This window comes from Ambystoma mexicanum, chromosome 2q, assembly GCF_040938575.1.
Source record: "Ambystoma mexicanum isolate Mex_15411 chromosome 2q, UKY_AmexF1_1, whole genome shotgun sequence".
NCBI classification, from domain to species: Eukaryota; Metazoa; Chordata; class Amphibia; order Caudata; family Ambystomatidae; genus Ambystoma; species Ambystoma mexicanum.
Window position 1 is genome coordinate 1,478,478,006 of NC_090924.1, and position 17,672 is coordinate 1,478,495,677.

The following is a 17,672-nucleotide window of genomic DNA, read 5'->3' on the forward strand; positions in this document are numbered from 1 at the left end:
CTCTGGGATGAGCAGGTGCATGAGGGTCAGTGTGCATACCCACTCTGGGATGAGTAGGTGCATGAGGGTCAGTGTGCATGTGCACTCTGGGATGAGCACATGCATGAGGGTCAGTGTGCATGCCCACTCTGGGATGAGCACATGCATGGTCAGTGTGCATGCCCATTCTGGGATGAGCAGGTGCATGAGGGTCAGTGTGCATGCCCATTCTGGGATGAGCACATGAATGAGGGTCAGTGTGCACGCCCACTCTGGGATGAGCAGGTGCTCGTGCATGAGGGTCAGTGTGCAGGCCCACTCTGGGATGAGCATGTGCACGTGCATGAGGGTCATTGTGCATGCCCACTCTGGGATGAGCAGGTGCGCGTGCATGAGGATCAATGTACACACCCACTCTGGGATGAGCAGGTGCATGAGGGTCAGTGTGCATGCCCACTCTGGGATTAGCACATGCATGAGGTCAGTGTGCATGCGCACTCTGGGATGAGCACATGCATGAGGTCAGTGTGCATGCCCACTCTGGGATGAGCACCTGCATGAGGGTCAGTGTGCATGCGCACTCTGGGATGAGCACATGCATGAGGGTCAGTGTGCATGCACACTCTGGTATGAGCACATGCATGAGGGTCAGTGGGCATGCCCACTCTGGGATGAGCACATGCATGAGGGTCAGTGTGCATGCCCACTCTGGGATGAGCACATGCATGGTCAGTGTTCATGCCAACTCTGGGAGAGCAGGTGCACGTGCATGAGGGTCAGTGTGCACGCCCACTCTGGGATTAACACATGCATGAGGTCAGTGTGCACGCCCATTCTGGGATGAGCAGGTGCATGAGGGTCAGTGTGCATGCCCATTCTGGGATGAGCACATGAATGAGGGTCAGTGTTCACGCCCACTCTGGGATGAGCAGGAGCACGTGCATGAGGGTCAGTGTGCAGGCCCACTCTGGGATGAGCATGTGCGCGTGCATGAGGGTCATTGTGCATGCCCACTCTGGAATGAGCAGGTGCGGGTGCATGAGGATCAATGTACACACCCACTCTGGGATGAGCAGGTGCATGCGGGTCAGTGTGCATGACCACTCTGGGATTAGCACATGCATGAGGTCAGTGTGCATGCGCACTCTGGGATGAGCACATGCATGAGGTCAGTGTGCATGCCCACTCTGGGATGAGCAGGTGCATGAGGGTCAGTGTGCATGCCCATTCTGGGATGAGCACATGAATGAGGGTCAGTGTGCACGCCCACTCTGGGATGAGCAGGTGCATGAGGGTCAGTGTGCATGCCCATTCTGGGATGAGCACATGAATGAGGGTCAGTGTTCACGCCCACTCTGGGATGAGCAGGTGCACGTGCATGAGGGTCAGTGTGCAGGCCCACTTTGGGATGAGCATGTGTGCGTGCATGAGGGTCATTGTGCATGCCCACTCTGGGATGAGCAGGTGCTCGTGCATGAGGTCAGTGTGCACGCCCACTCTGGGATGAGCAGGTGCACGTGCATGAGGGTCAGTGTGCAGGCCAACTCTGGGATGAGCATGTGTGCGTGCATGAGGGTCATTGTGCATGCCCACTCTGGGATGAGCAGGTGCGCGTGCATGAGGTCAGTGTGCATTCCCACTCTGGGATGAGCACATGCATGAGGGTCAGTGTGCATGCCCATTCTGGGATGAGCACATGCATGAGGGTCAGTGTGCACGCCCACTCTGGGATGAGCAGGTGCATGAGGTCAGTGTGCATACCCACTCTGGGATGAGCAGGTGCATGAGGGTCAGTGTGCATGCGCACTCTGGGATGAGCACATGCATGAGGGTCAGTGTGCATGCCCACTCTGGGATTAGCACATGCATGATGTCAGTGTGCACGCCCACTCTGGGATGAGCAGGTGCATGAGGTCAGTGTGCATACCCACTCTGGGATGAGCAGGTGCATGAGGGTCAGACTGCATGCGCACACTGGGATGAGCACATGCATGAGGGTCAGTGTGCATGCCCACTCTGGGATTATCACATGCATGAGGTCAGTGTGCATGCCCACTCTGGGATGAGCAGGTACGCGTGCATGAGGTCAGTGTGCAAGCCCACTCTGGGATGAGCAGGTACGCATGCATGAGGGTCAGTGTGCATGCCCACTCTGGGATGAGCAGGTGCATGAGGTCAGTGTGCATACCCACTCTGGGATGAGCAGGTGCATGAGGGTCAGAGTGCATGCGCACTTTGGGATGAGCACATGCATGAGGGTCAGTGTGCATGCCCATTCTGGGATTAGCACATGCATGAGGTCAGTGTGCACGCCCACTCTGGGATGAGCACATGCATGAGGGTCAGTGTGCATGCACACTCTGGGATGAGCACATGCATGAGGGTCAGTGGGCATGCCCACTCTGGGATGAGCACATGCATTAGGGGCATTGTGCATGCCCACTCTGGAATGAGCACATGCATGGTCAGTGTGCATGCCCATTCTGGGATGAGCAGGTGCATGAGGGTCAGTGTGCATGCCCATTCTGGGATGAGCACATGAATGATGGTCAGTGTGCACGCCCACTCTGGGATGAGCAGGTGCTCGTGCATGAGGGTCAGTGTGCAGGCCCACTCTGGGATGAGCATGTGCGCGTGCATGAGGGTCATTGTGCATGCCCACTCTGGGATGAGCAGGTGCGCGTGCATGAGGATCAATGTACACACCCACTCTGGGATGAGCAGGTGCATGAGGGTCAGTGTGCATGCCCACTCTGGGATTAGCACATGCATGAGGTCAGTTGCATGCGCACTCTGGGATGAGCACATGCATGAGGGTCAGTGTGCATGCCCACTCTGGGATGAGCACCTGCATGAGGGTCAGTCTGCATGCGCACTCTGGGATGAGCACATGCATGAGGGTCAGTGTGCATGCACACTCTGGTATGAGCACATGCATGAGGGTCAGTGGGCATGCCCACTCTGGGATGAGCACATGCATGAGGGTCAGTGTGCATGCCCACTCTGGGATGAGCACATGCATGGTCAGTGTTCATGCCAACTCTGGGAGAGCAGGTGCACGTGCATGAGGGTCAGTGTGCACGCCCACTCTGGGATTAACACATGCATGAGGTCAGTGTGCACGCCCATTCTGGGATGAGCAGGTGCATGAGGGTCAGTGTGCATGCCCATTCTGGGATGAGCACATGAATGAGGGTCAGTGTTCACGCCCACTCTGGGATGAGCAGGTGCACGTGCATGAGGGTCAGTGTGCAGGCCCACTCTGGGATGAGCATGTGCGCGTTCATGAGGGTCATTGTGCATGCCCACTCTGGAATGAGCAGGTGCGGGTGCATGAGGATCAATGTACACACCCACTCTGGGATGAGCAGGTGCATGCGGGTCAGTGTGCATGCCCACTCTGGGATTAGCACATGCATGAGGTCAGTGTGCATGCGCACTCTGGGATGAGCACATGCATGAGGTCAGTGTGCATGCCCACTCTGGGATGAGCAGGTGCATGAGGGTCAGTGTGCATGCCCATTCTGGGATGAGCACATGAATGAGGGTCAGTGTGCACGCCCACTCTGGGATGAGCAGGTGCACGTGCATGAGGGTCAGTGTGCAGGCCCACTCTGGGATGAGCATGTGCGCGTGCATGAGGGTCAATGTGCACACCCACTCTGGGATGAGCAGGTGCATGAGGGTCAGTGTGCATACCCACTCTGGGATGAGTAGGTGCATGAGGGTCAGTGTGCATGTGCACTCTGGGATGAGCACATGCATGAGGGTCAGTGTGCATGCCCACTCTGGGATTAGCACATGCATGAGGTCAGTGTGCACGCCAACTCTGGGATGAGCAGGTGCATGAGGGTCAGTGTGCATGCCCATTCTGGGATGAGCACATGCATGAGGGTCAGTGTGCACGCCCACTCTGGGATGAGCAGGTGCACGTGCATGAGGGTCAGTGTGCAGGCCCACTCTGGGATGAGCATGTGCGCGTGCATGAGGGTCATTGTGCACGCCCACTCTGGGATGAGCAGGTGCACGTGCATGAGGGTCAGTGTGCATGCCCACTCTGGGATGAGCAGGTGCATGAGGGTCAGTGTGCACGCCCACTCTAGGATGAGCAGGTGCACATGCATGAGTGTCAGTGTGCACACCCACTCTAGGATGAGCAGGTGCACATGCATGAGGGTCAGTGTGCACACCCACTCTAGGAAGAGCAGGTGCACATGCATGAGTGTCAGTGTGCACACCCACTCTAGGATGAGCAGGTGCACATGCATGAGGGTCAGTGTGCACACCCACTCTAGGATGAGCAGGTGCACATGCATGAGGGTCAGTGTGCACCCCCACTCTGGGATGAGCAGGTGCACGTTCATGAGGGTCAGTGTGCACGCCAATTTGGGAGGAGCAGATGTGCGTGCATGAGGGTCAGTGTGCACACCCACTTTAGGAAGAGCAGGTGCACATGCATGAGGGTCAGTGTGCAGGCCCACTCTGGGATGAGCACGTGCGCGTGCATGAGGGTCATTGCGCACGCCCACTCTGGGATGAGCAGGTGCGCGTGCATGAGGATCAGTGTGCATGCCCACTCTGGGATGAGCAGGTGCATGAGGGTCAGTGTGCATACCCACTCTGGGATGAGTAGGTGCATGAGGGTCAGTGTGCATGTGCACTCTGGGATGAGCACATGCATGAGGGTCATTGTGCATGCCCACTCTGGGATGAGCAGGTGCGCGTGCATGAGGATCAATGTACACACCCACTCTGGGATGAGCAGGTGCATGAGGGTCAGTGTGCATGCCCACTCTGGGATTAGCACATGCATGAGGTCAGTGTGCATGCGCACTCTGGGATGAGCACATGCATGAGGTCAGTGTGCATGCCCACTCTGGGATGAGCACCTGCATGAGGGTCAGTGTGCATGCGCACTCTGGGATGAGCACATGCATGAGGGTCAGTGTGCATGCACACTCTGGTATGAGCACATGCATGAGGGTCAGTGGGCATGCCCACTCTGGGATGAGCACATGCATGAGGGTCAGTGTGCATGCCCACTCTGGGATGAGCACATGCATGGTCAGTGTTCATGCCAACTCTGCGAGAGCAGGTGCACGTGCATGAGGGTCAGTGTGCACGCCCACTCTGGGATTAACACATGCATGAGGTCAGTGTGCACGCCCATTCTGGGATGAGCAGGTGCATGAGGGTCAGTGTGCATGCCCATTCTGGGATGAGCACATGAATGAGGGTCAGTGTGCACGCCCACTCTGGGATGAGCAGGTGCACGTGCATGAGGGTCAGTGTGCAGGCCCACTCTGGGATGAGCATGTGCGCGTGCATGAGGGTCATTGTGCATGCCCACTCTGGAATGAGCAGGTGCGGGTGCATGAGGATCAATGTACACACCCACTCTGGGATGAGCAGGTGCATGCGGGTCAGTGTGCATGACCACTCTGGGATTAGCACATGCATGAGGTCAGTGTGCATGCGCACTCTGGGATGAGCACATGCATGAGGTCAGTGTGCATGCCCACTCTGGGATGAGCAGGTGCATGAGGGTCAGTGTGCATGCCCATTCTGGGATGAGCACATGAATGAGGGTCAGTGTTCACGCCCACTCTGGGATGAGCAGGTGCACGTGCATGAGGGTCAGTGTGCAGGCCCACTTTGGGATGAGCATGTGTGCGTGCATGAGGGTCATTGTGCATGCCCACTCTGGGATGAGCAGGTGCGCGTGCATGAGGTCAGTGTGCACGCCCACTCTGGGATGAGCAGGTGCACGTGCATGAGGGTCAGTGTGCAGGCCAACTCTGGGATGAGCATGTGTGCGTGCATGAGGGTCATTGTGCATGCCCACTCTGGGATGAGCAGGTGCGCGTGCATGAGGTCAGTGTGCATTCCCACTCTGGGATGAGCACATGCATGAGGGTCAGTGTGCATGCCCATTCTGGGATGAGCACATGCATGAGGGTCAGTGTGCACGCCCACTCTGGGATGAGCAGGTGCATGAGGTCAGTGTGCATACCCACTCTGGGATGAGCATTGCATGAGGGTCAGTGTGCATGCGCACTCTGGGATGAGCACATGCATGAGGGTCAGTGTGCATGCCCACTCTGGGATTAGCACATGCATGATGTCAGTGTGCACGCCCACTCTGGGATGAGCAGGTGCATGAGGTCAGTGTGCATACCCACTCTGGGATGAGCAGGTGCATGAGGGTCAGACTGCATGCGCACACTGGGATGAGCACATGCATGAGGGTCAGTGTGCATGCCCACTCTGGGATTATCACATGCATGAGGTCAGTGTGCATGCCCACTCTGGGATGAGCAGGTACGCGTGCATGAGGTCAGTGTGCAAGCCCACTCTGGGATGAGCAGGTACGCATGCATGAGGGTCAGTGTGCATGCCCACTCTGGGATGAGCAGGTGCATGAGGTCAGTGTGCATACCCACTCTGGGATGAGCAGGTGCATGAGGGTCAGAGTGCATGCGCACTTTGGGATGAGCACATGCATGAGGGTCAGTGTGCATGCCCATTCTGGGATTAGCACATGCATGAGGTCAGTGTGCACGCCCACTCTGGGATGAGCACATGCATGAGGGTCAGTGTGCATGCACACTCTGGGATGAGCACATGCATGAGGGTCAGTGGGCATGCCCACTCTGGGATGAGCACATGCATTAGGGGCATTGTGCATGCCCACTCTGGAATGAGCACATGCATGGTCAGTGTGCATGCCCATTCTGGGATGAGCACATGCATTAGGGGCATTGTGCATGCCCACTCTGGAATGAGCACATGCATGGTCAGTGTGCATGCCCATTCTGGGATGAGCAGGTGCATGAGGGTCAGTGTGCATGCCCATTCTGGGATGAGCACATGAATGAGGGTCAGTGTGCACGCCCACTCTGGGATGAGCAGGTGCTCGTGCATGAGGGTCAGTGTGCAGGCCCACTCTGGGATGAGCATGTGCGCGTGCATGAGGGTCATTGTGCATGCCCACTCTGGGATGAGCAGGTGCGCGTGCATGAGGATCAATGTACACACCCACTCTGGGATGAGCAGGTGCATGAGGGTCAGTGTGCATGCCCACTCTGGGATTAGCACATGCATGAGGTCAGTTGCATGCGCACTCTGGGATGAGCACATGCATGAGGGTCAGTGTGCATGCCCACTCTGGGATGAGCACCTGCATGAGGGTCAGTCTGCATGCGCACTCTGGGATGAGCACATGCATGAGGGTCAGTGTGCATGCACACTCTGGTATGAGCACATGCATGAGGGTCAGTGGGCATGCCCACTCTGGGATGAGCACATGCATGAGGGTCAGTGTGCATGCCCACTCTGGGATGAGCACATGCATGGTCAGTGTTCATGCCAACTCTGGGAGAGCAGGTGCACGTGCATGAGGGTCAGTGTGCACGCCCACTCTGGGATTAACACATGCATGAGGTCAGTGTGCTTGCCCATTCTGGGATGAGCAGGTGCATGAGGGTCAGTGTGCATGCCCATTCTGGGATGAGCACATGAATGAGGGTCAGTGTTCACGCCCACTCTGGGATGAGCAGGTGCACGTGCATGAGGGTCAGTGTGCAGGCCCACTCTGGGATGAGCATGTGCGCGTTCAAGAGGGTCATTGTGCATGCCCACTCTGGAATGAGCAGGTGCGGGTGCATGAGGATCAATGTACACACCCACTCTGGGATGAGCAGGTGCATGCGGGTCAGTGTGCATGCCCACTCTGGGATTAGCACATGCATGAGGTCAGTGTGCATGCGCACTCTGGGATGAGCACATGCATGAGGTCAGTGTGCATGCCCACTCTGGGATGAGCAGGTGCATGAGGGTCAGTGTGCATGCCCATTCTGGGATGAGCACATGAATGAGGGTCAGTGTGCACGCCCACTCTGGGATGAGCAGGTGCACGTGCATGAGGGTCAGTGTGCAGGCCCACTCTGGGATGAGCATGTGCGCGTGCATGAGGGTCAATGTGCACACCCACTCTGGGATGAGCAGGTGCATGAGGGTCAGTGTGCATACCCACTCTGGGATGAGTAGGTGCATGAGGGTCAGTGTGCATGTGCACTCTGGGATGAGCACATGCATGAGGGTCAGTGTGCATGCCCACTCTGGGATTAGCACATGCATGAGGTCAGTGTGCACGCCAACTCTGGGATGAGCAGGTGCATGAGGGTCAGTGTGCATGCCCATTCTGGGATGAGCACATGCATGAGGGTCAGTGTGCACGCCCACTCTGGGATGAGCAGGTGCACGTGCATGAGGGTCAGTGTGCAGGCCCACTCTGGGATGAGCATGTGCGCGTGCATGAGGGTCATTGTGCACGCCCACTCTGGGATGAGCAGGTGCACGTGCATGAGGGTCAGTGTGCATGCCCACTCTGGGATGAGCAGGTGCATGAGGGTCAGTGTGCACGCCCACTCTAGGATGAGCAGGTGCACATGCATGAGTGTCAGTGTGCACACCCACTCTAGGATGAGCAGGTGCACATGCATGAGGGTCAGTGTGCACACCCACTCTAGGAAGAGCAGGTGCACATGCATGAGTGTCAGTGTGCACACCCACTCTAGGATGAGCAGGTGCACATGCATGAGGGTCAGTGTGCACACCCACTCTAGGATGAGCAGGTGCACATGCATGAGGGTCAGTGTGCACCCCCACTCTGGGATGAGCAGGTGCACGTTCATGAGGGTCAGTGTGCACGCCAATTTGGGAGGAGCAGATGTGCGTGCATGAGGGTCAGTGTGCACACCCACTCTAGGAAGAGCAGGTGCACATGCATGAGGGTCAGTGTGCAGGCCCACTCTGGGATGAGCACGTGCGCGTGCATGAGGGTCATTGCCACGCCCACTCTGGGATGAGCAGGTGCGCGTGCATGAGGATCAGTGTGCATGCCCACTCTGGGATGAGCAGGTGCATGAGGGTCAGGGTGCATACCCACTCTGGGATGAGTAGGTGCATGAGGGTCAGTGTGCATGTGCACTCTGGGATGAGCACATGCATGAGGGTCAGTGTGCATGCCCACTCTGGGATGAGCACATGCATGGTCAGTGTGCATGCCCATTCTGGGATGAGCAGGTGCATGAGGGTCAGTGTGCATGCCCATTCTGGGATGAGCACATGAATGAGGGTCAGTGTGCACGCCCACTCTGGGATGAGCAGGTGCTCGTGCATGAGGGTCAGTTTGCAGGCCCACTCTGGGATGAGCATGTGCACGTGCATGAGGGTCATTGTGCATGCCCACTCTGGGATGAGCAGGTGCGCGTGCATGAGGATCAATGTACACACCCACTCTGGGATGAGCAGGTGCATGAGGGTCAGTGTGCATGCCCACTCTGGGATTAGCACATGCATGAGGTCAGTGTGCATGCACACTCTGGGATGAGCACATGCATGAGGTCAGTGTGCATGCCCACTCTGGGATGAGCACCTGCATGAGGGTCAGTGTGCATGCGCACTCTGGGATGAGCACATGCATGAGGGTCAGTGTGCATGCACACTCTGGTATGAGCACATGCATGAGGGTCAGTGGGCATGCCCACTCTGGGATGAGCACATGCATGAGGGTCAGTGGGCATGCCCACTCTGGGATGAGCACATGCATGGTCAGTGTTCATGCCAACTCTGGGAGAGCAGGTGCACGTGCATGAGGGTCAGTGTGCACGCCCACTCTGGGATTAACACATGCATGAGGTCAGTGTGCACGCCCATTCTGGGATGAGCAGGTGCATGAGGGTCAGTGTGCATGCCCATTCTGGGATGAGCACATGAATGAGGGTCAGTGTTCACGCCCACTCTGGGATGAGCAGGTGCACGTGCATGAGGGTCAGTGTGCAGGCCCACTCTGGGATGAGCATGTGCGCGTGCATGAGGGTCATTGTGCATGCCCACTCTGGAATGAGCAGGTGCGGGTGCATGAGGATCAATGTACACACCCACTCTGGGATGAGCAGGTGCATGCGGGTCAGTGTGCATGACCACTCTGGGATTAGCACATGCATGAGGTCAGTGTGCATGCGCACTCTGGGATGAGCACATGCATGAGGTCAGTGTGCATGCCCACTCTGGGATGAGCAGGTGCATGAGGGTCAGTGTGCATGCCCATTCTGGGATGAGCACATGAATGAGGGTCAGTGTGCACGCCCACTCTGGGATGAGCAGGTGCACGTGCATGAGGGTCAGTGTGCAGGCCCACTCTGGGATGAGCATGTGCGCGTGCATGAGGGTCAATGTACACACCCACTCTGGGATGAGCAGGTGCATGAGGGTCAGTGTGCACGCCCACTCTAGGATGAGCAGGTGCACATGCATGAGTGTCAGTGTGCACACCCACTCTAGGATGAGCAGGTGCACATGCATGAGGGTCAGTGTGCACACCCACTCTAGGAAGAGCAGGTGCACATGCATGAGTGTCAGTGTGCACACCCACTCTAGGATGAGCAGGTGCACATGCATGAGGGTCAGTGTGCACACCCACTCTAGGATGAGCAGGTGCACATGCATGAGGGTCAGTGTGCACGCCCACTCTGGGATGAGCAGGTGCACGTTCATGAGGGTCAGTGTGCACGCCAATTTGGGAGGAGCAGATGTGCGTGCATGAGGGTCAGTGTGCACACCCACTCTAGGAAGAGCAGGTGCACATGCATGAGGGTCAGTGTGCATGCCCACTCTGGGATGAGCACATGCATGGTCAGTGTGCATGCCAACTCTGGGAGAGCAGGTGCACGTGCATGAGGGTCAGTGTGCATGCACACTCTGGGATGAGCACATGCATGAGGGTCAGTGTGCATGCCCACTCTGGGATTAGCACATGCATGAGGTCAGTGTGCAAGCCCACTCTGGGATGAGCAGGTACGCATGCATGAGGGTCAGTGTGCATGCCCACTCTGGGATGAGCAGGTGCATGAGGTCAGTGTGCATACCCACTCTGGGATGAGCAGGTGCATGAGGGTCAGAGTGCATGCGCACTCTGGGATGAGCACATGCATGAGGGTCAGTGTGCATGCCCACTCTGGGATTAGCACATGCATGAGGTCAGTGTGCACGCCCACTCTGGGATGAGCACATGCATGAGGGTCAGTGTGCATGCACACTCTGGGATGAGCACATGCATGAGGGTCAGTGGGCATGCCCACTCTGGGATGAGCACATGCATTAGGGGCATTGTGCATGCCCACTCTGGGATGAGCACATGCATGGTCAGTGTGCACGCCCACTCTGGGATGAGCAGGTGCACGTTCATGAGGGTCAGTGTGCATGCCAATTTGGGAGGAGCAGGTGTGCATGCATGAGGATCAGTGTGCACACCCACTCTAGGATGAGCAGGTGCACATGCATGAGGGTCAGTGTGCACGCCCACTCTGGGATGAGCAGGTGCACGTTCATGAGGGTCAGTGTGCACGCCAATTTGGGAGGAGCAGATGTGCGTGCATGAGGGTCAGTGTGCACACCCACTCTAGGAAGAGCAGGTGCACATGCATGAGGGTCAGTGTGCATGCCCACTCTGGGATGAGCACATGCATGGTCAGTGTGCATGCCAACTCTGGGAGAGCAGGTGCACGTGCATGAGGGTCAGTGTGCATGCACACTCTGGGATGAGCACATGCATGAGGGTCAGTGTGCATGCCCACTCTGGGATTAGCACATGCATGAGGTCAGTGTGCAAGCCCACTCTGGGATGAGCAGGTACGCATGCATGAGGGTCAGTGTGCATGCCCACTCTGGGATGAGCAGGTGCATGAGGTCAGTGTGCATACCCACTCTGGGATGAGCAGGTGCATGAGGGTCAGAGTGCATGCGCACTCTGGGATGAGCACATGCATGAGGGTCAGTGTGCATGCCCACTCTGGGATTAGCACATGCATGAGGTCAGTGTGCACGCCCACTCTGGGATGAGCACATGCATGAGGGTCAGTGTGCATGCACACTCTGGGATGAGCACATGCATGAGGGTCAGTGGGCATGCCCACTCTGGGATGAGCACATGCATTAGGGGCATTGTGCATGCCCACTCTGGGATGAGCACATGCATGGTCAGTGTGCATGCCCATTCTGGGATGAGCAGGTGCATGAGGGTCAGAGTGCATGCCCATTCTGGGATGAGCACATGAATGAGGGTCAGTGTGCACGCCCACTCTGGGATGAGCAGGTGCTCGTGCATGAGGGTCAGTGTGCAGGCCCACTCTGGGATGAGCATGTGCGCCTGCATGAGGGTCATTGTGCATGCCCACTCTGGGATGAGCAGGTGCGCGTGCATGAGGATCAATGTACGCACCCACTCTGGGATGAGCAGGTGCTCGTGCATGAGGGTCAGTTTGCAGGCCCACTCTGGGATGAGCATGTGCACGTGCATGAGGGTCATTGTGCATGCCCACTCTGGGATGAGCAGGTGCGCGTGCATGAGGATCAATGTACACACCCACTCTGGGATGAGCAGGTGCATGAGGGTCAGTGTGCATGCCCACTCTGGGATTAGCACATGCATGAGGTCAGTGTGCATGCACACTCTGGGATGAGCACATGCATGAGGTCAGTGTGCATGCCCACTCTGGGATGAGCACCTGCATGAGGGTCAGTGTGCATGCGCACTCTGGGATGAGCACATGCATGAGGGTCAGTGTGCATGCACACTCTGGTATGAGCACATGCATGAGGGTCAGTGGGCATGCCCACTCTGGGATGAGCACATGCATGAGGGTCAGTGGGCATGCCCACTCTGGGATGAGCACATGCATGGTCAGTGTTCATGCCAACTCTGGGAGAGCAGGTGCACGTGCATGAGGGTCAGTGTGCACGCCCACTCTGGGATTAACACATGCATGAGGTCAGTGTGCACGCCCATTCTGGGATGAGCAGGTGCATGAGGGTCAGTGTGCATGCCCATTCTGGGATGAGCACATGAATGAGGGTCAGTGTTCACGCCCACTCTGGGATGAGCAGGTGCACGTGCATGAGGGTCAGTGTGCAGGCCCACTCTGGGATGAGCATGTGCGCGTGCATGAGGGTCATTGTGCATGCCCACTCTGGAATGAGCAGGTGCGGGTGCATGAGGATCAATGTACACACCCACTCTGGGATGAGCAGGTGCATGCGGGTCAGTGTGCATGACCACTCTGGGATTAGCACATGCATGAGGTCAGTGTGCATGCGCACTCTGGGATGAGCACATGCATGAGGTCAGTGTGCATGCCCACTCTGGGATGAGCAGGTGCATGAGGGTCAGTGTGCATGCCCATTCTGGGATGAGCACATGAATGAGGGTCAGTGTGCACGCCCACTCTGGGATGAGCAGGTGCACGTGCATGAGGGTCAGTGTGCAGGCCCACTCTGGGATGAGCATGTGCGCGTGCATGAGGGTCAATGTACACACCCACTCTGGGATGAGCAGGTGCATGAGGGTCAGTGTGCACGCCCACTCTAGGATGAGCAGGTGCACATGCATGAGTGTCAGTGTGCACACCCACTCTAGGATGAGCAGGTGCACATGCATGAGGGTCAGTGTGCACACCCACTCTAGGAAGAGCAGGTGCACATGCATGAGTGTCAGTGTGCACACCCACTCTAGGATGAGCAGGTGCACATGCATGAGGGTCAGTGTGCACACCCACTCTAGGATGAGCAGGTGCACATGCATGAGGGTCAGTGTGCACGCCCACTCTGGGATGAGCAGGTGCACGTTCATGAGGGTCAGTGTGCACGCCAATTTGGGAGGAGCAGATGTGCGTGCATGAGGGTCAGTGTGCACACCCACTCTAGGAAGAGCAGGTGCACATGCATGAGGGTCAGTGTGCATGCCCACTCTGGGATGAGCACATGCATGGTCAGTGTGCATGCCAACTCTGGGAGAGCAGGTGCACGTGCATGAGGGTCAGTGTGCATGCACACTCTGGGATGAGCACATGCATGAGGGTCAGTGTGCATGCCCACTCTGGGATTAGCACATGCATGAGGTCAGTGTGCAAGCCCACTCTGGGATGAGCAGGTACGCATGCATGAGGGTCAGTGTGCATGCCCACTCTGGGATGAGCAGGTGCATGAGGTCAGTGTGCATACCCACTCTGGGATGAGCAGGTGCATGAGGGTCAGAGTGCATGCGCACTCTGGGATGAGCACATGCATGAGGGTCAGTGTGCATGCCCACTCTGGGATTAGCACATGCATGAGGTCAGTGTGCACGCCCACTCTGGGATGAGCACATGCATGAGGGTCAGTGTGCATGCACACTCTGGGATGAGCACATGCATGAGGGTCAGTGGGCATGCCCACTCTGGGATGAGCACATGCATTAGGGGCATTGTGCATGCCCACTCTGGGATGAGCACATGCATGGTCAGTGTGCATGCCCATTCTGGGATGAGCAGGTGCATGAGGGTCAGAGTGCATGCCCATTCTGGCATGAGCACATGAATGAGGGTCAGTGTGCACGCCCACTCTGGGATGAGCAGGTGCTCGTGCATGAGGGTCAGTGTGCAGGCCCACTCTGGGATGAGCATGTGCGCCTGCATGAGGGTCATTGTGCATGCCCACTCTGGGATGAGCAGGTGCGCGTGCATGAGGATCAATGTACGCACCCACTCTGGGATGAGCACATGAATGAGGGTCAGTGTGCACGCCCACTCTGGGATGAGCAGGTGCTCGTGCATGAGGGTCAGTGTGCAGGCCCACTCTGGGATGAGCATGTGCGCCTGCATGAGGGTCAGTGTGCATGCCCACTCTGGGATTAGCACATGCATGAGGTCAGTGTGCATGCGCACTCTGGGATGAGCACATGCATGAGGGTCAGTGTGCATGCCCACTCTGGGATGAGCACCTGCATGAGGGTCAGTGTGCATGCGCACTCTGGGATGAGCACATGCATGAGGGTCAGTGTGCATGCACACTCTGTTATGAGCACATGCATGAGGGTCAGTGGGCATGCCCACTCTGGGATGAGCACATGCATGAGGGTCAGTGTGCATGCCCACTCTGGGATGAGCACATGCATGGTCAGTGTTCATGCCAACTCTGGGAGAGCAGGTGCACGTGCATGAGGGTCAGTGTGCACGCCCACTCTGGGATTAACACATGCATGAGGTCAGTGTGCACGCCCATTCTGGGATGAGCAGGTGCATGAGGGTCAGTGTGCATGCCCATTCTGGGATGAGCACATGAATGAGGGTCAGTGTTCACGCCCACTCTGGGATGAGCAGGTGCACGTGCATGAGGGTCAGTGTGCAGGCCCACTCTGGGATGAGCAAGTGCGCGTGCATGAGGGTCATTGTGCATGCCCACTCTGGAATGAGCAGGTGCGGGTGCATGAGGATCAATGTACACACCCACTCTGGGATGAGCAGGTGCATGCGGGTCAGTGTGCATGACCACTCTGGGATTAGCACATGCATGAGGTCAGTGTGCATGCGCACTCTGGGATGAGCACATGCATGAGGTCAGTGTGCATGCCCACTCTGGGATGAGCAGGTGCATGAGGGTCAGTGTGCATGCCCATTCTGGGATGAGCACATGAATGAGGGTCAGTGTGCACGCCCACTCTGGGATGAGCAGGTGCACGTGCATGAGGGTCAGTGTGCAGGCCCACTCTGGGATGAGCATGTGCGCGTGCATGAGGGTCAATGTACACACCCACTCTGGGATGAGCAGGTGCATGAGGGTCAGTGTGCACGCCCACTCTAGGATGAGCAGGTGCACATGCATGAGTGTCAGTGTGCACACCCACTCTAGGATGAGCAGGTGCACATGCATGAGGGTCAGTGTGCACACCCACTCTAGGAAGAGCAGGTGCACATGCATGAGTGTCAGTGTGCACACCCACTCTAGGATGAGCAGGTGCACATGCATGAGGGTCAGTGTGCACACCCACTCTAGGATGAGCAGGTGCACATGCATGAGGGTCAGTGTGCACGCCCACTCTGGGATGAGCAGGTGCACGTTCATGAGGGTCAGTGTGCATGCCAATTTGGGAGGAGCAGATGTGCGTGCATGAGGGTCAGTGTGCACACCCACTCTAGGAAGAGCAGGTGCACATGCATGAGGGTCAGTGTGCAGGCCCACTCTGGGATGAGCACGTGCGCGTGCATGAGGGTCATTGCGCACGCCCACTCTGGGATGAGCAGGTGCGTGTGCATGAGGATCAGTGTGCATGCCCACTCTGGGATGAGCAGGTGCATGAGGGTCAGTGTGCATACCCACTCTGGGATGAGTAGGTGCATGAGGGTCAGTGTGCATGTGCACTCTGGGATGAGCACATGCATGAGGGTCAGTGTGCATGCCCACTCTGGGATTAGCACATGCATGAGGTCAGTGTGCACGCCAACTCTGGGATGAGCAGGTGCATGAGGGTCAGTGTGCATGCCCATTCTGGGATGAGCACATGCATGAGGGTCAGTGTGCACGCCCACTCTGGGATGAGCAGGTGCACGTGCATGAGGGTCAGTGTGCAGGCCCACTCTGGGATGAGCATGTGCGCGTGCATGAGGGTCATTGTGCACGCCCACTCTGGGATGAGCAGGTGCACGTGCATGAGGGTCAGTGTGCAAGCCCACTCTGGGATGAGCAGGTGCATGTGCATGAGGGTCAGTGTGCACGCCCACTCTGGGATGAGCAGGTGCACGTTCATGAGGGTCAGTGTTCATGCCAATTTGGGAGGAGCAGGTGTGCATGCATGAGGATCAGTGTGCACACCCACTCTAGGATGAGCAGGTCACATGCATGAGGGTCAGTGTGCACGCCCACTCTGGGATGAGCAGGTGCACGTACATGAGGGTCAGTGTGCAGGCCCACTCTGGGATGAGCATGTGTGCGTGCATGAGGGTCATTGTGCATGCCCACTCTGGGATGAGCAGGTGCGCGTGCATGAGGTCAGTGTGCACGCCCACTCTGGGATGAGCAGGTGCACGTGCATGAGGGTCAGTGTGCAGGCCAACTCTGGGATGAGCATGTGTGCGTGCATGAGGGTCATTGTGCATGCCCACACTGGGATGAGCAGGTGCGCGTGCATGAGGTCAGTGTGCATTCCCACTCTGGGATGAGCACATGCATGAGGGTCAGTGTGCATGCCCATTCTGGGATGAGCACATGCATGAGGGTCAGTGTGCACGCCCACTCTGGGATGAGCAGGTGCATGAGGTCAGTGTGCATACCCACTCTGGGATGAGCAGGTGCATGAGGGTCAGTGTGCATGCGCACTCTGGGATGAGCACATGCATGAGGGTCAGTGTGCATGCCCACTCTGGGATTAGCACATGCATGATGTCAGTGTGCACGCCCACTCTGGGATGAGCAGGTGCATGAGGTCAGTGTGCATACCCACTCTGGGATGAGCAGGTGCATGAGGGTCAGAGTGCATGCGCACTCTGGGATGAGCACATGCATGAGGGTCAGTGTGCATGCCCACTCTGGGATTATCACATGCATGAGGTCAGTGTGCATGCCCACTCTGGGATGAGCAGGTACGCGTGCATGAGGGTCAGTGTGCATGCCCACTCTGGGATGAGCAGGTGCATGAGTGTCAGTGTGCATGCGCACTCTGGGATGAGAACATGCATGAGGGTCTGTGTGCATGCCCACTCTGGGATGAGCACATGCATGAGGTTCAGTGTGCATGCCCACTCTGGGATGAGCACATGCATGAGGGTCAGTGTCCATGCCAACTCTGGGAGAGCAGGTGCACGTGCATGAGGGTCAGTGTG